The 25,499-nt window shown below is 42.7% G+C and overlaps 1 pseudogene; it reads right to left on the bottom strand.

Moving 5' to 3' along the window:
- Positions 1-25,025, bottom strand: part of LOC129825650 (uncharacterized) — a 92,332-nt pseudogene extending 67,307 nt beyond the window's left edge.
- Between the last annotated feature and the right edge of the window lie 474 nt (positions 25,026-25,499).

Genomic DNA, 25,499 nt, shown 5'->3' with positions numbered 1-25,499 from the left:
AATAAACATCTAGGGCTTGACTGTCGTTATCCATAATCAAATCAAATTGTATTTGTCACATGCGCCAAATACAACAGGGGTAGACCTTACCGTGAAATGCTTACTTACAAACCTTTAACAAACAGTTTTAAGAAAAAATAAGAGTTAAGAAAAGACTTACTAAATAAACTAAAGTAATAAAAAAGCAACGGAAATAAAATATCAATAATATACATGAGTTACCGGTATAGAGTCAATGTGTAGGGGTACAGGTTAGTCGAGGTAATTGAGGTAATATGTACACGTAACGAGTGCGCTGAGAGCCGGGAAGCAAGTTCAGGGAGTGAGTGTTTTAATAAATAAATAAATCAATAAACACGGAACACAAACAACACACCGACATGAAAACAGAGTCAATAACACCTGAGGAAAGAACCAAGGGGAGTGACAGATATAGGGAAGGTAATCAAGGAGGTGATGGAGTCAGGTGATGGAGTCATGAGGCGCTGGTGGGAGAGATGATGGTGACAGGTGTGCGGAATAATCAGCAGCCTGATGACCTAGAGGCCGGACAGGGAGTATAGGGGACAGTATATGTGCAGTACCAGTCAAACATTTGGACACACCTACTCATTCAAGGGTTTTTCTTTATTAACCTGTTGAGGATGGGGGCGCTGTTGTCACTATTTATGCTAATCGTGTAATTTTTGAAACGGCTTCCCACAAAATTCTTGATCGTACAATATGCATATTATTATTATTATTGGATAGAAAACAGTCTATAGTTTCTATAGGAGTTGAAATTTTGTCTCTAAGTGGAACAGAACCCATTCTACAGCAATTTCCCTGACATGGAGTCAGATTTCAGAAATGTTGGCCCCTGATCTGGAGTCAGTTAAAAGGTCACAGTTATTGCTATGAGTATACGGACACTGCTTACGTCTTCCCCTGGATGCCTTTACGTGATGACGATTTGAATGGGGTCGATTGCGCGTTCACAGGCACTACAAATTAAAAAACCCTGAGGCTAGTCACTCTTTTGGAGCTGCGTCATGCGCCTAGAGGACACCGACCCGCACCTGTTCCAAGCATTAGTGGAGGGAGTAATATTACTCTGGTCATGTTTCTACTCGTTATGGGAGTTAAAAACATCATAAGGTAGTTAATTTAAAGCGTTTTATAGCAATTTATATCCGTTTAGTGCGATTTTGGGACATTTATTTCTGAAACGCTGTGAATTGCTGGGCACGCTTCCAGTTCATCCCGAACGCAGTTGGCATTTCCACATGGCAAGAGGACAGCTTTCCACCAAAAGACGATTAGACCCAAGAAAGGATCCTTTGCCCAAGATACTGATGGAAGAACAGCTCAAAGTAGGACATTTTTATTATGATAAATCGTGTTTCTGTCGAAAAATGTTAGTGGCTTAGGACGCCATGTTTTTTGACGTAGCTTCGCTTGGCGCAAACTGTATTGAAAAGTAAGGATAAATAAAAAAATGTAATTCCGCGATTGTATTAAGAATTAAATTGTCTATCAATCCCTGTCCACCCTATATTTTTTAGTCACGTTTATGAGTATTTATGTATAAGAGTAGATCACTGTCTAATATGGCGCACGGACATTTTCTCACCAGCTGGGCTACATTTCACATTGTCTAACCATGATTTTGGTGGCTAAATATAAACATTTTCGATCAAACTCTATATGGATTGTGTAATATGATGTTACAGGAGTGTCATCTGAAGAATTCTGAGAAGGTTAGTGAAAAAATTAATATATTTTGGCGATGTTGACGTTATTGCTCACTTTGGCTAGAATCAATGCTGGGCTGCTATGTGCTATGTGCTATGCTAATATAACGATTTATTGTGTTTTCGCTGTAAGACACTTAGAAAATCTGAAATATTGTCTGTATTCACAGGATCTGTGTCTTTCGATTAGTGTATGCTGTGTATTTTTACGAAATGTTTGATGATTAGTAAGTAGGTAAACACGTTGCTCTATGTAGTTATTCTAGTCCATTTGTGACGGTGGGTGCAATTGTAACCTATGCCATCTACCTGAAATATGCACTTTTTTCTAACAAAACCTATCCCATACCATAAATATGTTATCAGACTGTCATCTGATGAGTTTTTTTCTTGGTTAGGGGCTATAAATATCTTAGTTTAGCCGAATTGGTGATAGCTACTGGTGTTGGTGGACAAATAAAAGATGGTGGATTATGTTAATGTCTTTTTAGGTAATAGATGTACATCTTTACATATTGTGTCTTCCCTGTAAAACATTTTAAAAATCGGACATGTTGGCTGGATTCACAAGATCTGTGTCTTTCATTAGCTGTATTGGACTTTAATGTGTGAAAGTTAAATATTAAAAAAAAAATTTTTTTTTGAATTTCGCGGCACTGGTTTTTCAGTGGGGGTGGGGGGGGAGTGCCGCTAGCGGCACCCTCATCCTAGACAGGTTAAATCAAATGGCTACCAGGACCATTTGCATTGATTATTACGCTGCTGCTACTCGCTGTTTATTATGTATGCATAGTCACTTTACCCCGATCTACAGTATCAGTCAAAAGTTTGGACACACCTACTCATTCAAGGGTTTTTCTTTATTTTTACTATTTTCTACATTGTAGAATTGTCACGCCCTGGCCTTAGTATTCTTTGTTTTTCTTTATTATTTTAGTTAGGTCAGGGTGTGACATGGGGAATGTTTGTGTTTTGTTGGTTTTGGGTGATTATATGGTAAAGGGGGTGTTGGGTGTAGTGTATGGGATTGTGTTGAGTGCATGTGTCTAGCATTGTCTATGTTGGTTTAGTTGTCTAGGAAAGTCTATGGTTGCCTGAATGAGTTCCCAATTAGAGACAGCTGATTTCTGTTGTCTCTGATTGGGAGCCATATTTAGGGTAGCCATAGGCTTTCATGTGATGTGGGTAATTGTCTATGTTATACGTTTGTAGCCTGTGTGTGCACTTCGTTATTAGCTTCACGATCGTTTTCTTGTTTTGTTTAGTGTGTAAATGTTTTTGTTTCGTTTTACCTTCGTATTCATTAAAAGGAATATGGCTTATTTTCCTACTGCTGCGTTTTGGTCCGTCAATCCTCCACACGATCGTGACAGAATTACCCACCAATACAGGACCAAGCGGCATGTAAAGCGGCAACAGGACCCACCTACACAGGATTCTTGGACATGGGAGGAGATACTGGATGGTAAGGGGCCGTGGGCACAACCGGGAGAATATCGCCTTCCTCGTGAAGAGCTGGAGGCAGCTAAAGCCGAGAGGAGGCGATATGAGGAGGCAGCACGGAGACAAGGCTGGAAGCCCGTGAGTACAACCCAAAAATTTATTGGGGGGGGGCCTTAAAGGGAGTGTGGCGAAGTCAGGTAGGAAACCTGCGCCTACTCCCTGTACTTACCGCGAGAGTACGGGCAGACACCGTGTTACGCAGTAGAGAGCACGGTGTCTCCTGTACGCGTGCATAGCCCGGTTCGGTACATTTCAGCTCCACGTATCGGCCGGGCTAGACTGAGCGTTGAGCCGTATGTCATGAAGCCGGCCCAACGCATCTGGTCACCAGTGCGTCTCCTCGGGCCGGCGTACATGGCACCAGCCTTACGCATGGTGTCCCCGGTTCGCCTACATAGGCCGGTGCGGGTTATTCCACCTCCCCGCACTGGTCAGGCGACGGGGAGCATACAACCAGGTAAGGTTGGGCAGGCTCGGCGCTCAAGGGAGCCAGTACGCATGCACGGTCCGGTATTTCCGGCGCCACCTCCCCGCCCCTACCCAGTACCACCAGTGCCTCCTCCACGCACTAGCCCTATGGTGCGTGTCTCCAGCCCTTTACCACCAGTGCATAAACCACGCACCAAGCCTCCTGTGTCCCCAGAGTCCTGTGCGTCCTGTTGCTGCTCCCCGCACTAGCCCTGAGATGCGTGTCCCCAGTCCGGTACCACCAGTTCCGGCACCACGCACTAGGCCTAATGTGCGCTCCCAGGGTCCAGTATGCCCTGTTCCTGCTCCCCTCACTAGCCCTGAGATGCGTGTCCCCAGCCCGGTACCACCAGTTCCGGCACCACGCACCAAGCCTACAGTGCGCCTCAGCCGGCAAGAGTCTGTCGTCTGCACAGCGATGCCTGAACTGCCCGTCTGCCAAGCGCCATCTGAGCCATCCGTCTACCCAGCGCCATCTGAGCCATCCGTCTACCCAGCGCCATCTGAGCCATCCGTCTACACAGCGCCATCTGAGCCATCCGTCTGCCCCGAGCCATTAGAGCCGCCCGTCTGTCCCGAGCCGTCAGAGCCGTTCGTCAGTCAGGAGCCGCTAGAGCCATTCGTCAGACAGGATCTGCCAGAGCCGCCAACCAGACAGGATCTGCCAGAGCCGCCAACCAGACAGGATCTGCCAGATCCGCCAACCAGACAGGATCTACCAGATCCGCCAGCCAGCCATGAGCAGCCAGATCCGTCAGCCAGCCATGAGCAGCCAGATCCGTCAGCCAGCCATGAGCAGCCAGATCCGTCAGCCAGCCATGAGCAGCCAGATCCGTCAGCCAGCCATGAGCAGCCAGATCCGTCCGCTAGCCATGAGCAGCCAGATCCGTCCGCTAGCCATGAGCAGCCAGATCCGTCAGCTAGCCATGAGCAGCCAGATCCGTCAGCCAGCCATGAGCAGCCAGATCCGTCAGCCAGCCATGAGCAGCCAGATCCGTCAGCCAGCCATGAGCAGCCAGATCCGTCAGCCAGCCATGAGCAGCCAGATCCGTCAGCCAGCCATGAGCAGCCAGATCCGTCAGCCAGCCATGAGCAGCCAGATCCGTCAGCCAGCCATGAGCAGCCAGACCTGTCAGCCAGCCATGGGCCGTCCCTCAGTCCGGAGCTGCAGTCCCTCAGTTCGGAGCTGCCGTTCCTCAGTCCGGAGTTGCCCCTTATCCTGGTGCTCTCCCTTATCCTGGTGCTGCCCCTTACCCTGGTACTGCCCCTTAGTCCGGAGCTGCCCCTTAGTCCGGAGCTGCCCCTTAGTCCGGAGCTGCCCCTTAGTCCGGAGCTGCCCCTTAGTCCGGAGCTGCCCCTTAGTCCGGAGCTGCCCCTTAGTCCGGAGCTGCCCCTTAATTCAGTGGGGTTAATGTGGAGGGGGGTCATTTGGAGGAAGCTAAGGAGGCGGTTAGTGACTGTGGTGGGGTGGGGACCACGACCAGTGCCGGAGCCGCCACCGTGGAAGGAAGCCCACCCAGACCCTCCCCTAGACTGTAATGGTAGTAGTTTATGTGTCGGGGGGCTAGGGTCAGTTGGTTATACCTGGAGTACTTCTCCTGTCTTATCCAGTGTCCTGTGTGAATTTAAGTATGCTCTCTCTAATTCTCTCGTTCTCTCTTTCTCTCGGAGGACCTGAGCCCTAGGACCATACGTCGGGACTACCGGCCGTGGTGACTCCTTGCTGCCCCCAGTCCGCCTGGCCTTGCTGCTATTCCAGTTTCAACTCTTCTGCCTGCGGTTATGGAACCCCTACCTGTCCCAGACCTGCTGTTTTCAACTCTTAATGATCGGCTATGAAAAGCCAACTGAGATTTATTCCTGATTATTATTTGACCATGCTTGTCATTTATGAACATTTTTGAAAATCTTGGCTCTCTCTAATTTTCTCCTTCTCTCTTTCTTTCTCTCGGAGGACCTGGGCCCTAGGACCATGCGTCGGGACTGCCACCCGTGGTGACTCCTTGCTGTCCCCAGTCCGCCTGGCCTTGCTGCTATTCCAGTTTCAGCTGTTCTGCCTGCGGTCATGGAACCGCCACCTGTCCCAGACCTGTTGTTTTTCAACTCTTAATGATCAGCTATGAAAAGCCAACTGAAAATTATTCATGATTATTATTTGACCATGCTTGTCACTTATGAACATTTTTGAACATCTTGGCATAGTTCTGTTATAATCTCCACCCGGCACAGCCAGAAGAGGACTGGCCACCCCTCATAGCCTGGTTCCTCTCTAGGTTTCTTCCTAGGTTTTGGCCTTTCTAGGGAGTTTTTCCTAGCCACCGTGCTTCTACACCTGCATTCTAGCTGTTTGGGGTTTTAGGCTGGGTTTCTGTACAGCACTTCGAGATATTATCTGATGTACGAAGGGCTATATAAAATAAAATTGATTGATTGATTGATTGGTGCGCCCGGAGTTCGCACCTTAAGGGGGGGGTTATGTCACGCCCTGGCCTTAGTATTCTTTGTTTTTCTTTATTATTTTAGTTAGGTCAGGGTTTGACATGGGGAATGTTTGTGTTTTGTTGGTTTTGGGTGATTATATGGTAAAGGGGGTGTTGGGTGTAGTGTATGGGATTGTGTTGAGTGCATGTGTCTAGCATTGTCTATGTTGGTTTAGTTGTCTAGGAGAGTCTATGGTTGCCTGAATGAGTTCCCAATTAGAGACAGCTGATTTCTGTTGTCTCTGATTGGGAGCCATATTTAGGGTAGCCATAGGCTTTCATGTGATGTGGGTAATTGTCTATGTTATACGTTTGTAGCCTGTGTGTGCACTTCGTTATTAGCTTCACGATCGTTTTCTTGTTTTGTTTAGTGTGTAAGTGTTTTTGTTTCGTTTTACCTTCGTATTCATTAAAAGGAATATGGCTTATTTTCCTACTGCTGCGTTTTGGTCCGTCAATCCTCCACACGATCGTGACAAGAATAATAGTGAAGACATCCAAACTCTGAAATAACACATGGAATCATGTAGTAACCAAAAAAGTGTTAACAACTCAAAATATGTTATATTTGAGATTCTTCAAAGTAGCCACCCTTTGCCTTGATGACAGTGCCGTGTCTTTGGCAATGCCGGATTAAGTGATATGACATGCTATTCTATAAAATCGTTTCTCCGTAATAACTATTACCTGTTTGAGCTAATCATCTAAATGTAATTAACTAGAAAGTCGGGGCACCACGAAATAATATTTATAGAGCTGTTATCTTCCGAATAAACTCTTACAGACCTAGTAATATTTGACATTAATACAGTCAATATTAATCGTCACCTTATTTCAGTCTCATCTGAAAGTTGTAAATTCTTGGTTATCTTCACGAACCCTGGCTAACAAGTTGAATCAGCAATACAAAATTGGGTTTAATTCTTTATTTACTAAATACCTTACTAATCACACAGAATTACATATACACAGAATGAATCATACCTTGATTACAAATTACGTCATAAAGGAAAACATCACTAGCAGGCGGAACAGCTGGTTACACAAAATAAAAGGGGGCTGGGTTTGAGTGAAAGAGCGGGAAGACTTGAGGAACAAAGAAAGAAGCCATGCTATTGTAAATACAGTATCTTATGCACTCTAAATTACCGCCCATTTGGAAAAGGAAAATGCAATAAATATTTACTCTGAGCTGCGATTCGGTAGGTTGGTGGTAGATGGAAGGCCGTGTTGCCCAACCGAGTCCTTTGTCCTTTGAAGAATGTCTCTGCTGGTCAATTGGATACGTTGTAGTAACGTCGGGGTGTGGTAGACGGGATACTCTGTCTGTCCTTTCTAATTTACGTTTGCAGCTGCTGTTGTTAACTCAACGTCTAGGAGGTATCCCTTCTATAGTCAATAAGAGTTCAAAGTTCATACCATTCGCAACCAAAGCTCACGCTGAGGTTGGCTTAGTTCTGTAGTTGACATGTTAGTCCCTTTTAACGCAGAGGCTGCAGACCTCACGTACTTGGAACAGGAAGGTTACATTTTCGTCAAGGGTTTATATAGTGGAGGGAGAAAAGGGGTGTGTTTCATAATTTACAACCTATGTCTCTTCACGTGGGCGGGCCACTGAGTCGGGCCTAATTCACTCATGAAAACCCAATTCTCACATTTTAGAAGCTAAAATCACATTTCATCCCATCACGAATAATTTCATATTCAAACATTTCAATTGAACAACAATTCCATGTGAATCCGATAACTCTGATGTGTAGACTTTCCACTGTAGAGTTTATGTCATTCTATCATTGATGAGAATGTGCCAGATGACAACCGAACTGACATAATATACATTAAGTACCACCGCATATGTTCAATTTGTCGGATTACCAGAATATAGTTAATTTCCCCCCAACTTCTGATGTTCCCAGAAACTCTATGTTAACCAAGGGGTTTTCTAATGTCACATCAGTAGAATAGAGAGAGGAAAAAGGGGGGAAGAGGTATTTATGACTGTCATAAACCTACCCCCAGGCCAACGTGATGACAACAGCTTTGCACACTCTTGGACTTCACCCACATGCTGAGCACTTATTGGCTTATTGGCTTCACTATTATTCTAAAATGTAGAATAGTAAAAATAAAGAAAAATAGTGAAAATAAAGAAAAACCCTTGAATGAGTAGGTGTGTCCAAACTTTTGACTGATACTGTAGGTCGGGGTAAAGTGACTATGCATAGATAATAAACAGTGAGTAGCAGCAGCGTAATAATCAATGCAAATGGTCCTGGTAGCCATTTGATTAACTGGTCAGCAGTCTTATGGCTTGGGGGTAGAAAGTGTTAAGAAGCCTTTTGGACCTCCGGTACCGCTTGCATGCGGTGACAGAGAGAACAGTCTATGTCTAGGGTGGCTGGAGTCTGACAGTTTTCAGGGCCTTCCTCTAACACCACCTGCTATAAAGGTCCTGGATGGCAGGAAACTTGGCCCCAGTGATTTACTCAGCCATACACACTACCCTCTGTAGCGCCTTGCGGTCGGAAGCTGAGCAGTTGCAATACCAGGTGGTGATGCAACCAGTCAGAATGCTCTCGATGGTGCAGCTGTAGAACTTTTTAAGGATCTGAGGACCCATGCCAAATCTTTTCAGTCTCTTGAGGGGGAATAGGAGTTGTCAAGTCCTCTTCACGACTATCTTGGTGTGTTCAGACCATGATAGTTTACTAGTGATGTGAACACCAGGGAACTTGAAGCTCTCAACCTGCTCCACTACAGACCTGTCGATGTGAATGGGGGCATGCGCGGCCCTCCTTTTCCTGTAGTCCGCGATCAGCTCCTTTGTCTTGATCACGTTGAGGGAGAGGTTGTTGTCCTGGCACCATACTGCCAGGTCTATGATCTCCTCCCTATAGGCTGTCTTATCGTTGTTGGCGATCAGGCTTACCACCGTTGTGTCATCGGCAAACTTGATGATGGTGTTGGAGTCGTTCCTGGCCATGCAGTCATTGGTGAACAAGGAGTACAGGAGGGGACTGAACACGCACCCTTGAGGGGCCCCCGTGTTGTGGATCAGTGTCGCAGATGTGTTGTTACTTACCCTTACCACCTGGGGGCGGCCCGACGGGGCGGCCCGTCAGGAAGATCCAGTTGCAGAGGGAGGTGTTTAGTGCCAGGGTCTTTCAAAGCACTTCATGGCTACAGACGTGAGTGCTGCAGGTCGGTAGTCATTTAGACACGTTGCCTACTGTCATGCATGCTTCAGGGTTGCTTGCCTCGAAGCACACATAGAAGTCATTTAGCTCCTCTGGGTTGCTTGTTTCACTGGGCAGCTCACGGCTGTGCTTCCCTTTGTAGTCATTAATAGTTTGAAAGCCCTGCCACATCCGACGAGTCTGAGATCCGGTGTAGTATAATTTAATCTTAGTCCTATATTGATGCTTTGTCTGTTTGATGGTTCGTCGGAGGGCACAGAGGGATTTCTTATAAACGTCAGGGTTAGTGTCCCGCTCCCTGAAAGCGGAAGCTCTACCCTTTAGCTCAGTTTTGATGTTGCATGTAATCCATGGCTTCTGGTTGGGCTATGTACGTACTGTCACTGTGGGGACAACGTCATCGATGCACTTATTGATGAAGCCAGTGACTGATGTTGTATACTCCTCAATGCCATCGGATGAATCCCAGAACATATTCTAGCCTGTGCTTGCAAAACAGTCCTGTAGCTTAGCATCTGCGTCATCTGGCCACTTCCGTATTGAGCGAGCTACTGGTACTTCCTGCTTTAGTTTCTGCTTGTTAGCAGGAATCAGGAGGATAGAATTATGGTCAGATTTGCCAAATGGAGGGTGAGGGAGAGCTTTATATGCATCTCTGTGTGTGGAGTAAAGGTGGTCTGGAGTTTTTTTCCCCTCTGAATGTACATGTGACATGCTGGTAGAAATGAGGTAAAACGGATTTACGTTTTCCTGAATTCAAGTTCCAAGTGCCGCCTCTGGGTGAGCATTTTGTTATTTGCTTATGGCCTTATACAGCTCGTTGAGTGTGGTCTTAGTGATAACATCGGTTTGTGGTGGTAAATAGACATCTACGAAAAATATAGATGGAAACTCTCTTGGTAGTGTGGTCTACAGTTTAATAATCTCATAATGTGGACTAGCCTACCCGCACAGTTTACCTGCACTGTATCTGCAATGGGCTGGAGTGCAGGTGCTAAGACCAGAGTGTGCACATTTGCTATTTACATGTTGTGTGCATCATGCACTGATTTTGATCAAAAAGTCTGTTTGGTGGTGGAAACATACCACCGGTGGGGAAATGCGCATATTTTTTAAATGCAGATGTTAGAATATTCGCATGAAAAGCTGTGGCCAATTTGATGGAAAACTAGCTAGTGACGTGGACCAAACTACAGGATCATGTGACCTGTAGTACTGAGAGGTCAGTTGAATTTTGGGATCTGTAGTAACGTAGTATTGCTGATCCTGTGTCACTGCAGTGGGTTTAGGTTTTGAACCGCCATTCTTAGCATTCCTGAGGCAAAAATAGCTCTTTGATAGGAGAGTCTAATTCTGCTCTCCTCTTAATTGGCTTAGTGGGCCCAGTACTCCAGAGCATTATGGAGATCATGTGATCGTTACCTTACTAAGGGAGATACAAAGGTTCACTTCACTCTGTTGGGCTGGGGTTGGGGTGGGAGGTTTAATATAGAAACACCCCCTTTATACTTCAAATGACGTATGGCCCTGAACACACAGGAACACACACACACATGCACACACACACACACACCAAATTACCCTGCCTATACAGTGCTAACCTCTCTATAACTGGCTATTGTTATGCAAGTGGGCAATTAATTATTATTTTTTTATTCTGCGGTGGCAGCAAGCAGCAGCTAGGAGTGGAGTGTAATGAACCCCCTAGGAGACAGACACTGATGGCTTACCATCTAATTGAGCTGCTTTTTTTATCGCCAGAGCACACGACCTCTCCCTTTACGTAATAACGTGTCGCTTTCACCACTGACTTTCTCTCTATATATATCTCTATCTCTCTCGATCTCCATCCATCAATTTTTTTCTCTCTATAGTACAGATTTCCCCTGGTCACTGGTCGCCCGGGAGACAGCAGAAGTGACATTGGGACGGTGGGACGTGAGTCTCGCGTTGTCGCTACGACTGAACGTTGCCCCGACGAGCCCTAAACAGACTAGCAGGATAAGAGGGAGAGAGATCGAGGGAGAAGAGAGGTGGAGAGAGTGAGCAAAATAGAGGAAGAGAGAGAAAGAGACAGAGAGAGAGAGAGAGACTGGCCTGAACAGACTAGAGGAGAGAGATATGTGACCCTCTGTAGGCCTAATGCTTTTGGTCAGTGTATGAATGTTTGTTTATTAACAGCAAGAGATCTGACAGGAGAGATCTCTGAGGGGGTTAGGGGGAACAAAGATTATGAGTTAGGTGTTGTCTTCTCTAGCATGCCATGTCAAGTGTAGCTGATTGGCTGTGGTGTCCACTCTATCTCAGCTGTTTCCACTCCATCCAGTGACTTGGTGCTGTGTTGTGCAGTGTCAGTCTCCTGGGTCTCTTGGCTCTCACTCTCCTCTGTCTCGACGAAGGCAGCATGGAGCTGCTAGCACGCTTCCTGTGATTGCTCTGCTGGGCCTCCCTGGGAACATCACACACACACGTCAAACACACGCATCATAACACATCCTACACATCATAACACATCCTACACACCATAACACGTTCTACACATCATAACATGTTCTACCTCATCATAACACGTTCTACACATCCTAACACGTTCTACACACCATAACACGTCCTGCACATCATACCACATCCTACACATCATAACACATTCTACACATCATACCACATCCTACACATCATAACACGTCATGCACATCATAACACGTCCTGCACATCATAACACATCCTACACACCATACCACATCCTACACACCATAACACATCCTACACATCATACCACATCCTACACATCATACCACATCCTACACATCATACCACATCCTACAAATCATAACACATCCTACACATCATAACACGTCCTGCACATCATACCACATCCTACACACCATAACACGTTCTACACACCATACCACATCCTGCACATCATACCACATCATAACACGTTCTACACATCATACCACATCCTACACACCATAACACGTTCTACACACCATACTACATCCTGCACATCATACCACATCCTACACACCCTAACACGTTCTACACACCATACCACATCCTACACACCATACCACATCCTGCACATCATACCACATCCTACACATCATAACACGTTCTACACATCATACCACATCCTACACACCATAACACGTTCTACACACCATACCACATCCTACACATCATACCACATCCTACACATCATACCACATCCTACACATCATACCACATCCTACACACCATAACACGTTCTACACACCATACCACATCCTGCACATCATACCACATCCTACACATCATAACACGTTCTACACATCATACCACATCCTACACATCATACCACATCCTACACATCATACCACATCCTACACACCATAACACGTTCTACACACCATACCACATCCTACACACCATACCACATCCTGCACATCATACCACATCCTACACATCATAACACGTTCTACACATCATACCACATCCTACACACCATAACACGTTCTACACACCATACCACATCCTACACATCATACCACATCCTACACATCATACCACATCCTACACATCATACCACATCCTACACACCATAACACGTTCTACACACCATACCACACCCTGCACATCATACCACATCCTACACATCATAACACGTTCTACACATCATACCACATCCTACACATCATACCACATCCTACACATCATACCACATCCTACACACCATAACACGTTCTACACACCATACCACATCCTGCACATCATACCACATCCTACACATCATACCACATCCTACACATCATACCACATCCTACACACCATAACACGTTCTACACACCATACCACATCCTGCACATCATACCACATCCTACACATCATAACACGTTCTACACATCATACCACATCCTACACACCATAACACGTTCTACACACCATAACACGTCTTGCACATAATACCACATCCTACACACCATAACACGTTCTACACACCATACCACATCCTACACATCATAACACATCCTGCACATCATACCACATCCTACACATCATAACACGTTCTACACACCATACCACATCCTACACATCATAACACATCCTACACACCATAACACGTCCTGCACATCATACCACATCCTACACATCATAACACGTTCTACACATCATACCACATCCTACACATCGTAACACGTTCTACACATCATACCACATCCTACACACCATAACACGTCCTGCACATCATACCACATCCTACACATCATAACACGTTCTACACATCATACCACATTCTACACATCATACCACATCCCACATAACACATATGGGAACATCCCACACACATCAAACACACACAGTATAGAAATCATACACATACACACACACATAACATCATGTACACGCATCATACACACACATCATACACATCAAACACAAGGGTATTGACACTAATACAAACAGTGAGAGACTATACTACAGTATATATACCATAACCACAGTGATAGGTCAGTGAACACTGTTACACACAAATAGAACAAACTATTCATGTGGGACCAATGAAAGTAGTTTGAGATATGGGCTGATTTAGAGCGTTGAGCATTGAAGCATTCAGCATAGATTATGTTTATGTGTGGGCTCTAGTTCATCTAGTAGATGTACAGTACACATGCACTCCTATCTGAGACCTACCGATAACTAGCTATGTCCAGCAGCATTTGTGTCTAAAGGCATTGACTACATACGCCCACGCTACTAAAGAGCCTAGCCAAGATGCTCTCATGCTACAGGTCATGTATACTGTATACATGTGCACACACACACACACCCACACACACACACACACACCCACACACACACACATACACACACATATATACACACCCCGGGGGCAGAGGAATCTGGTCTGTTGGGACTCCACTGACTGCCTCGTTCTGTCCATTCAGAATAAACCCACTGTGTGGTGTAGCTGTGTATAGTAAATACAGCTCTGGGGCAGCAGGCATGGTCAACAGCCTGTAGTTGAGGAAGGGGCTGGAGACCTAGATGAACTGTTCTGGTTTCACTACCGCTGGCTCTGTGCAGAGAACAACGTGTTAAGGACCCCCACATCCACCCAACTACCTAACTTAAACCCCTTCTTACCTCTTACCGTCCTTCCCTCGTCTGTCTCCGCCGTCCTCTCCCTTCACCCTCTCTCACCCCTCACTCTAGCCCACTGTTGCGCAGCATTATCATCCCCCCTCCCATCTACCTTACCCCTTGCACTCCCTCTTAACCAACCCTCACCCGTCCCTCTCCTCCCTCTCTCTCCTCCCTTCCTATTTCACCCTTCCTATTTCACCCTTCCTATTTTCTCTCCTCACCCTGCGGGATCGAACCAGGTGAGGGTACGGGTCACCAGTACCGGGTGGCTGTAGAGCCGAGACAGACCGTAGTGCCTCAGCCGCTCCGATGAATCCATCTGGAACACCACAGGAGATACAGGGTCAGATCTTTCTTTATGTCGCCAATGGTTAACGTCAGGATTGAGGATGTGTAAAATCTGACACTGGATCTGTGGTTGAGGGGGAAGTTCTCGAGAATATAGGGCTGGAAAACCAGGGATGAATCATAGAGTTATAATGGGTTAGTATGGTGTATAAATTATGGAAGACGCGTAGTAGAGGCTAATGATCCAAATAGAGCAGAAAATGCCCCAGCACAAGATCCTTCGTTGGCACGTTTCATCTCCACCGCCACCCGCTGGTTATGAGGCCTGGGTACATTGGTTTAGTGCCTTCAGAAAGTATTCACATCTCTTGACTTTGTCCACATTTTGTTGTGTTACAGCCTGAATTTAAAACTGCTTAAATTGAGATTTTGTGTCACTGGCCTACACACAATACCTTAAAATTGTACAAATTAATAAAAAACATAAAGCTAAAATGTCTTGAGTCAATAATTATTCAACCCCTTAGTTATAAAAAATAATATGTTTCATGGCCTCACTCTGTGTGCAATAACAGTGTTTAACCTGTCTAGGATCAGCGTGGCGCTAGCGGCACACCCCCCCCCCCCCCCCACTGAAAAACCAGTGCCGCGAAATTCAAAAAAAATATTTTTTTAAAATATTTAACTTTCACACATTAAAGTCCAATACAGCTAATGAAAGACACAGATCTTGTGAATCCAGTCAACATTTCCGATTTTTAAAATGTTTTACAGGGAAGACACAATATGTAAAGATGTACATCTATTACCTAAAAACACATTAGCATAATCCACCATCTTTTATTTGTCCACCAACACCAGTAGCCATCACCAATTCGGCTAAACTAAGATATTTATAGCCCCTAACCAACAAAAAAACTCATTAGATGACAGTCTGATAACATATTTATGGTATGGGATAGGTTTTGTTAGAAAAAAGTGCATATTTCAGGTATATGGCATAGTTTACAATTGCACCCACCGTCACAAATGGACTAGAATAATTACAATGAGCAACGTGTTTACCTAACTACTAATCATCAAACATTTCGTAAAAATACACAGCATACACGAATCGAAAGACACAGATCCTGTGAATACAGACAATATTTCAGATTTTCTAAGTGTCTTACAGCGAAAACACAATAAATCGTTATATTAGCTTAGCACATAGCAATTAGCAGCCCAGCATTGATTCTAGCCAAAGTGAGCGATAAAAGTCAACATCGCCAAAAGATATTAATTTTTTCACTAACCTTCTCAGAATTCTTCCGATGACACTCCTGTAACATCACATTACAACATGCATATACAGTTTGATCGAAAATGTTTATATTTAGCCACCAAAATCATGGTTAGACAATGTGAAATGTAGACAAGCTGGTAAAGAAAAAGTCCTTGCGCCACTTAGACAGTGATCTACTCTTATACATAAATACTCATAAACGTGACTAAAAAATATAGGGTGGACAGGGATTGATAGACAATTTAATTCTTAATACAATTGCGTTATTACATTTTTTAATTTATCCTTACTTTTCAATACAGTTTGCGCCAAGCGAAGCTACGTCAAAAAACATGGCGTCCTAAGCCACTAAAATGTTTCGACAGAAACACGATTTATCATAATAAAAATGTCCTACCTTGAGCTGTTCTTCCATCAGTATCTTGGGCAAAGGATCCTTTCTTGGGAGAAATCGTCTTTTGGTGGAAAGCTGTCCTCTTGCCATGTGGAAATGTCAACTGCGTTCGGGATGAACTGAAAAGCATGCCCAACTTTTCACATCGTTGCAAAAATAAATGTCCCAAAATCGCACTAAACGGATATAAATTGCTATAAAACGCTTTAAATTAACTACCTTATGATGTTTTTAACTCCCATAACGAGTAGAAACATGACCCGAGTAATATTACCCCCTTCACTAATGCTTGGAAAAGGTGCGGGCCGGTGTCCTCTAGGCGCATGACGCAGCTCCAAAAGAATGACTAGCTTCAGGGTTTTTTCATCTGTGGGGCCTGTGAACGCGCAATCGACCCCATTGGAATCGTCATCACGTAAAGGCATCCAGGGGAAGACGTAAGAAGTGTCCGTATAGTCATAGCAACGACAGTGCCCTTTTAACTGACTTCAGAAGAGTGGCCAACATTTCTCAAATCTGACTCCATGTCAGGGAAATTGCTGTAGAATGGGCTCTGTTCCACTTAGAGACAAAATTTCAACTCCTATAGAAACTATAGACTGTTTTCTATCCAATAATAATAATAATATGCATATTGTACGATCAAGGATTTTGTGGGAAGCCGTTTCAAAAATTAGCCAAATTAGCATAAATAGTCTAAACAGCGCCCCCATCCCCAACAGGTAACATGCTTTTTGAATGACTACCTCATCTCTGTACCCCCACACATACAATTATCTATAAGGTCCCTCAGTCGAGCAGGGAATTTAAAACACAGATTCAACCACAAAGACCAGGGAGGTTTTCCAATGCCTCGAGAAGGGTACCTATTGGTAGATGGGTAAAAATAAAAAGGAGACATTGAATATCCTTTTGAGAATGGTGAAGTTATTAATTACACTGTGGATGGTGTATCAATACACCCAGTCACTACAAAGATACAGGCGTCCTTCCTAACTAAGTTGCCGAGAGGAAGGAAACAGGGATTTCACCATGAAGCCAATGGTGACTTTAAAACAGTCAAGAGTTTAATGGCTGCAATAGGAGAAAACTGAGGATGGATTAACATTGTAGTTACTCCACAATACTAACCTAAATGACAGAGTGAAAAGAAGGAAATCTGTACAGAATAAAAATATTCCAAAACATGCATTCTGTTTGCAACAAAGCACTAAAGTACAACTGCAAAAAATTGGCAAATACATTTACTTTATGTCCTAAGTACCAACGTTCATATTTTCAAGCATGGTGGTGGCTGCATCATGTTACGGATATGCTTGTCATCGGCAAGGACTAGGGATTTTTTAACAGAATAGAGCTAAGCACAGGAAAAATCATAGAGGAAAACCTGGTTCAGTCTGCTGGATAATAACCTTTCAGCAGGACAATAACCTAAAACACAAATATACACTGGAGCTGCTTACTAAGACCAAATGTTATGTTTGAGTGGCCTAGTTACAGTTTTGACTTAAATCGGCTTTAGAATCTATGGCAAGACTTGAAAATAGCTGTCTAGAAATTATCAACAACCAACTTGACAAATGTTAATGTGCAAAAACATATTTTATATTGTACTGTATAATCCAGATGTGCAAAGCTCTTAAAGACTTACCCAGAAAGGCTCTCTGTGATTGCTGCCAAAGGTAATTCTAACACATATTGACTCAGGTGGTTGAATGATTTTGTAATCAAGATATATTAGTGTTTTATTTTCATAATGTTTATTACAAATGTTAGAATTTCTTACACTTTGAAATTACAAAGTTTTTTCTATAGATCATTGGCAAAAAATTCAAATTCAATCAATTTTAATCCCACCTTGTAACACAACAAAATGTAGAAAAAGTCAAGGGGTGTCAATACTTTCTGAATGCACTGTATAGGTTATTATGGATTGTTATTTACATGGATAGTGATCAGTTTCAGTGTAAAATGTTTAAAATGAGCAGGTCTTAGAGTTACAATGTGACAAGAACCTGGACGTGCTTTAAATGTAAAGAATTTAGACTGACCTAAAGGCTCATTTAATAAGAAATATTATTTAACCACCACAGCTGGATAGAGTGTACCATGTGTCCCAGTAAAGAGGTGTTCTGCTTCAGGTGTAGAGACAGAGACAGAGACAGAGAGAGAGAGAGAGAAGAGAGATTGGGGAATAGTATGTAGGTCTGGAAACATGGAAAATCAATTTGAGTAGTGCATTGTAAATACACAGACACTGGATCTGTGAGGGACGGATATACTGTAGAAGATGCACACACAGATAATTGAATGGAGAAGGAATGACGTGATGAATCAATGCAAGGTTAATAATACAATCTATATGAAAATGCAAGGTAAATGTATCTACTGTATAAATATTAATGTATAAATATAACATTTTAGTGTGTGTGTGTGTGTGTGTGTGTGTGTGTGTGTGTGTGTGTGTGTGTGTGTGTGTGTGTGTGTGTGTGTGTGTGTGTGTGTGTGTGTGTGTGTGTGTGTGTGTGTGTGTGTGTGTTTGCCTCTGGCACAAAAGATTTAGGGATCGGTGCCAAATGATGTAGTATCAGTCAAACGTTTGGACACACCTTCTCAAGGGTTTTTCTTTATTTTTACTATTTCCTACATTGTAGAATAACAGGGAAGACGTCAAAACTATGAAATAACACATATGGAATCATGTAATAACCAAGAAAGTGTTAAACAAATCAAAATATATTTGAGATTTGAGATTTTTTCAAAGTAGCCACCCTTTGCCTTGATGACAACTTTGCACACGCTTGGCATTCTCTCAACCAGCTTCATGAGGTAGTCACCTGGAATGCATTTCAATTAACAGGTGTGCCTTGTTAAAAGTTAATTTGTGGAATTTCTTTCCTTCTTATTGCGTTTGAGCCAATCAGTTGTGTTGTGACAAGGTAGGGGTGGTATACAGAAGATAGCCCTATTTGGCAAAAGACAAAGTCCATATTATGGCAAGAACAGCTCAAATTGTCACGCCCTGACCTTAGAGAGCCTTTTTATGTCGCTATTTAGTTTGGTCAGGGTGTGATTTGGGGTTGGCATTCTATGTTTTGTTTTTCTATCATTTTGTATTTCTATGTTTTGGCCGGGTATGGTTCTCAATCAGGGACAGCTGTCTATCGTTGTCTCTGATTGGGAACCATACTTAGGTAGCTATTTTCCCTCCTTTCTGTGTGGGAAGTGAACTTTGTTTGCGGCATTAGCCCTGTTAAGCTTCACGACGGTTTTTGTATGGTTTATTGTTTTGTTGGCAACATTCCATAATAAAAAGGAAAATGTACACTCACCACACTGCACTTTGGTCTTCTTCCAGCAACGGCCGTGACACAAATAAGCAAAAAGAAACGACAGTCCATCATTACCTTAAGACATAAAGGTCAGTCAATTTGGAAATATTCAAGAACTTTGAAAGTTTCTTCAAGTGCAGTCGCAAAGACGATCAAGTGCTATGATGAAACTGGCTCTCATGAGGACCGCCACAGGAAAGGAAGACCCAGAGTTAGCTCTGCTGCAGAGAATAAGTTCATTAGAGTTACCAACCTCAGAAATTGCGCCCCAAATAAATGCTTCACAGAGTTCAAGTAACACATCTCAACAACAACTCTTCAGAGGAGACGGCTTGAATCCGGCATTCATGGTCTAATTTCTGCAAAGAAACCACTACTAAAGGACACCAATAAGAAGAAGAGACTTGCTTGGGCCAAGAAACACAAGCATGTCACGCCTGCTCCTGCACTCCCTCTCTGGCGCTCGAGAGTGCCAGGCTGCCCTTCATTACATACACCTGCCACCATCATTACATACCTTAAGCGCTCACTGGACTCACCTGGACTCCTTTACTTTGTTGATTGCCCCATCTATATCTGTCTGTTCCTCCGTTGGTTCCCAGTGTCAGCATCAATGTCGTTATGTTTTCATGTCCAGACGCTATCCTGTCCTGTTCCATGTCCGTTGATAATAAAATGTTCACTCCCTGTACTTGCTTCTCGTCTACCAGAGAGACAGGCCTAGTCACTTTACCCCTACCAACACTACCGTTCAAAAGTGTGGGGTCACTTAGAAATGCCCTTGTTTTTCTCCATTAACCTGTTAGTGTGTAGGGGGCGCTATTTTCACTTTGGGAAAAAATCGTGCCCAATTTAAACGCCCTCGAACTCTATTCTAGATCGTACAATATGCATATTATTATTGCTATTGGATAGAAAACACTCTCAAGTTTCTAAAACCGTTTGAATTATATCTGTGAGTAAAACAGAACTCATTTTGCAGCAAACTTCCTGTCAGGAAGTGAAAAATCTGAAATCGAGGCTCTGTTCCAGGGCCTTCCTATTCATTTGCTTGAAATCTATGGATATACATGCACTTCATACGCCTTCCACTAGATGTCAACAGGCAGTGGGACGTGGAATGGGGTGTCTAGCTTGATCTGAGGTCGAACAAGAGCTCTTGGAATGACGTGACCTCAAATTTCCTTTGTCCAGCAAGGCGCGGGAAGGAATCCTGGATTGCCTTCTGAAAAGCTTTCGCTATAGACGGCTAATATCTCCGGCTTTGATTTTATTTGATACATGTGATAATATCATCGTAAAGTATGTTTTTTCAATATAGTTTTATCAGATTATTGAACGTTTATCGGGAGTTTTGGCGTTTTCCGTTCTCTGCGTTTGGTGAAGATGGACAACTTCGCGCCACTTGGCTAGCTTTGGTTGCTAAATCGACAGGAGAAGAGGACATTCTAAAACCAAACAACAATTTATTCTGGACAAAGGACTCCTTGTACAAGATTCTGATGGAAGCTCAGCAAAAGTAGGAACCATTTATGATGTTATTTCGTATTTCTGTGGAAAATGTTTAGTACTATTTTCCGCCCTCATTGCAGGCGCTGTCTCGCGATAACGTAAGCTGTATGTCGTACTAAAGTTATTTTTAGAATTCTAACAAAGTGATTGCATTAAGAACTAGTGTATCTTTTATTTGCTGAACAACATGTATTTTTTTGTAAAGTTTATGATGAGTTATTTGATTAGATTAGGTGAGTGTCAGAAATATATCCGGATAATTTTGTGCAGTTTGGCTACGTATTCACATTGTAAAACCACGATTTGTACCGCTAAATATGCACATTTTTGAACAAAACATATATGTATTGTGTAACATGATGTTATAGGACTGTCATCTGATGAAGTTTGTCAAGGTTAGTGAATAATTTTATATCTTTTGCTGTTTTTTTGCGATCGCTACTTTTGCTGTGAATGCATGCAGTTGTGTGGTTGGCTATTGTGGTATGCTAATATAATGCTATATTGTGTTTTCGCTGTAAAACACTTAAAAAATCTGAAATATTGGCTGGATTCACAAGATGTTTATCTTTCATTTGCTGTACTCCATGTATTTTTCATAAATGTTTTATGATGAGTATTTAGGTATTTCACGTTGCTCTCTGTAGTTATTCTTGCTGCTTCAGTGCTATTTGTGATTGTAGTTGCAATGTAAAACTATGATTTATACCTGAAATATGCACATTTTTCGAACAAAACATAGATTTATTGTGTAACATGTTATAAGACTGTCATCCGATGAAGTTGTTTCTTGGTTAGTGACTAATTCTATCTCTATTTGGGGGTTTTGTGCAAGCTACCTGTGCTGTGAAAGAAATGTCTGTGCTTTTTTGTATTTGGTGGTGAGCTAACATAAATATACGTGGTGTTTTCACTGTAAAACATTTAAAAAATTGGACATGTTGGCTGGATTCACAAGATGTTTATCTTTCGTTTGCTGTATTGGACTTGTTAATGTGTGAAAGTTAAATATTTCAAAAAAGTATTTTTTGAATTTCGCGCGCTGCCTTTTCAGTGGAATGTGGGGGGGACTAGAAAGGTTAAAATAACTTCACATTTATCAGAAATACAGTGAAGACATTGTTAATGTTGTAAATCACTATTGTAGCTGGAAACAACAGATTTTTTATGGAATATCTACAAAGGTGTACAGAGGCCCATTATCAGCAACCATCACTCATGTGTTCCAATGGCACGTTGTGTTAGCTAATCCAAGTTTATCATTTTAAAAGGCTAATTGATCATTAGAAAACCATTTTGGAATTCTGTTAGCACAGCTGAAAACGTTTGTCCTGATTAAAGAAGTAATAAAACTGTTCTTCTTTAGACTAGTTGAGTATCTGGAGCATCAGCATTTGTGGGTTCGATTACAGGCTTTAAATGGCAAGAAACAAAGACCTTTCTTCTAAAATTCGTCAGTCTATTCTTGTTCTGAGAAATTAAGGCTATTCCATGTGAGAAACTTCCAAGAAACTGAATATCGCATTGAAGCTGCCAGTTGAGGACTTGTGAGACATCGGTTTCTCAAACTAGACACTCTAGTGTACCTGTCCTCTTGCTCAGTTGTGCACCGGGGCCTCCCACTCCTCTTTCTATTCTGGTTAGAGACAGTTTGCGCTGTTCTGTGAAGGGAGTAGTACACAGAGTTGTGAGGCCATTTTGAGCCTGTATGTCACGTTGGTATAGGGTCGGGAGACAGGCGCAGGAATGCGTAATAGGGTTTTTTATTTACCCAAATTACAGCGTGCCATTTACAGGCACGGGGACAAAGACAAAACAAACACTATACAAAACACAGGGTTGAGACCCAAACAAAAGAGCGAGGAGTACCTCAAATGAATACACAAGCGCACAATGCTTCCACACAGGACAAGACCCGTAATCTTCTGCGCCATACACGCGGCACGAAAGCCAAAACAACACAGCACAAGTACTCACATGACCAACGGACATTGGAACAATAATCGACAGGACAATGGTGAACAAAGGGCAAAAAATATTTCCGATTTTTTAAGTGTTTTACATCGAAAACACAATATAGCATTATATTAGCTTAGCACAATAACCAAACACACAACCGTATTTATTCACCGCATAGATAGCATTCGCAAAAACCAGTAAAAGATATAAAATTAATCACTAACCTTGACCAACTTCATCAGATGACAGTCTTATAACATCAGGTTATACAATACACTTATGTTTTGTTCGAAAATGTGCATATTTAGAGCTGCAAACCGTAGTTATACATTGTGAATATGTAGCATCGATTCACCAGAAGGTCCGGAGCTATTTTGGACACTCACCTAATCTGACCAAAGAAGTCATCATAAACTTTGCATAAAAATACTTGTTGTATGGCAAATGAAAGATACACTGGTTCTCAATGCAACCGCCGTGTTAGATTTTTAAAAATAACTTTACCATAACAAACAGCTTGCGTTATTGCGAGACAGTGCCCGCAAAAACGGCAGAGAATAGGAATCAACATTTTCCACAGAAATACAAAATAACATCATAAATTGTTCTTACTTTTGTTGAGCTTCCATCAGAATCTTGTACAAGGAGTCCTAGGTCCAGAATAAATCGTTGTTTGGTTTTAGAATGTCCTTTTCTCCTGTCGAATTCGTGCCACAATGCTAGCCAATGTTGATGACGTTCCCAGTTTCTCTCGACGCAAAGAACGGAAAACTCCAAAAGTCCCAATAAACGTTGAATAATCTAATAAAACTCGGTTGAAAAAACATACTTTACGAAGTTATTATCACATGTATCAAATAAAATCAGAGCCGGAGATATCCGCCGTGTATACCGAACGCTTTTCAGAAGCCAATGTCGACGTACTTCGCGCGCCAGAGAAGACAAAGAAATTTCCAGACCTGTCACTCCAAAAGCTCTTGTTCGGCCTCAGATCAAGCTAGACACCCCATTCCACCTTCCACTGCCTGTTGACATCTAGTGGAAGGCGTATAAAGTTCATGCATATCGATAAATATTAGGCAATTGAATAGGCAGGCCCTGGAACAGAGCATCGTTTTCAGATTTTTCACTTCCTGTATGGAAGTTTGCTGCAAATGAGTTCTGTTTTACTCACAGATATAATTCAAACAGTTTTAGAAACTTGAGAGCGTTTTCTATCCAATAGTAATAATAATATGCATATTGTACGATCTAGAATAGAGTACGAGGCAGTTTAATTTGGGCACGATTTTTTCCAAAGTGAAAACAGCGCCCCCCTATTGACAAGAGAACAACAGTTTTCAGCTGTGCTAACATAATTGCAAAAGCGTTTTCTAATGATCAATTAGCCTTTTAAAATTATAAACCTGGATTAACTAACACAACGTGCCATTGGAACACAGGAGTGATGGTTGCTGATAATGGGCCTCTGTACGCCTATGTAGATATTCCATTAAAAATCTGCCGTTTCCAGCTACAATAGTAATTTACAACATTAACAATGTCTACACAGTATTTCTGATACATTTTATGCTATTTTAATGGACAAAAAATGTGCTTTTCTTTCAAAAACAAGGACATTTCTAAGTGACCCCAAACTTTTGAACGGTAGTGTATATGTTCAAACAGTACCTACCTCAATTACCTCGTACCCCAGCACATGGACTCGGTACTTGTACTCCGTGTAGATAGCCCAGTTATCATTACTCATTGTGTATTTCTTCCTAATTTATTACACAATACAATTTAATTTGATTTGTGTATTTGTATGCTTCAAAAGTAACACCAATGACTTCCCTTCATGTGTGTAAAACAAGAGAGACAGAAAAATAGAGAGGGGGCAGGAGCTAGAACAGCCGACAGAACAGTTCCAAACAAATCAACCAACTCAGCAGTGATTTAATGACTTCAATACACCTCTTCTGTATCATACTGTCCAACATGTATCTTCAAGCTAACATAAAACAAAAACCCTATATATTAAATGTAGTTACCACAGAAGTCATTACCTCAACAAGTGCTGCATTATTAGGGTGAATGTTTCTTCTGAGTGCTCTGTCAGACTTTAACCACCCTTGACTGGGGTAGATCTTTAGCCCTGCAGGCTCACCAAATAATTCAGCCTGCTCTGTGGCTCTGTGGCTCTGTGCTATGGCTTTCTCTGTCAGGGGCTGACTGGTTTATT

This window comes from Salvelinus fontinalis, chromosome 27 (genome assembly GCF_029448725.1).
Source record: "Salvelinus fontinalis isolate EN_2023a chromosome 27, ASM2944872v1, whole genome shotgun sequence".
NCBI lineage: Eukaryota > Metazoa > Chordata > Actinopteri > Salmoniformes > Salmonidae > Salvelinus > Salvelinus fontinalis.
This window is presented reverse-complemented; position numbering and strand designations above follow the sequence as displayed.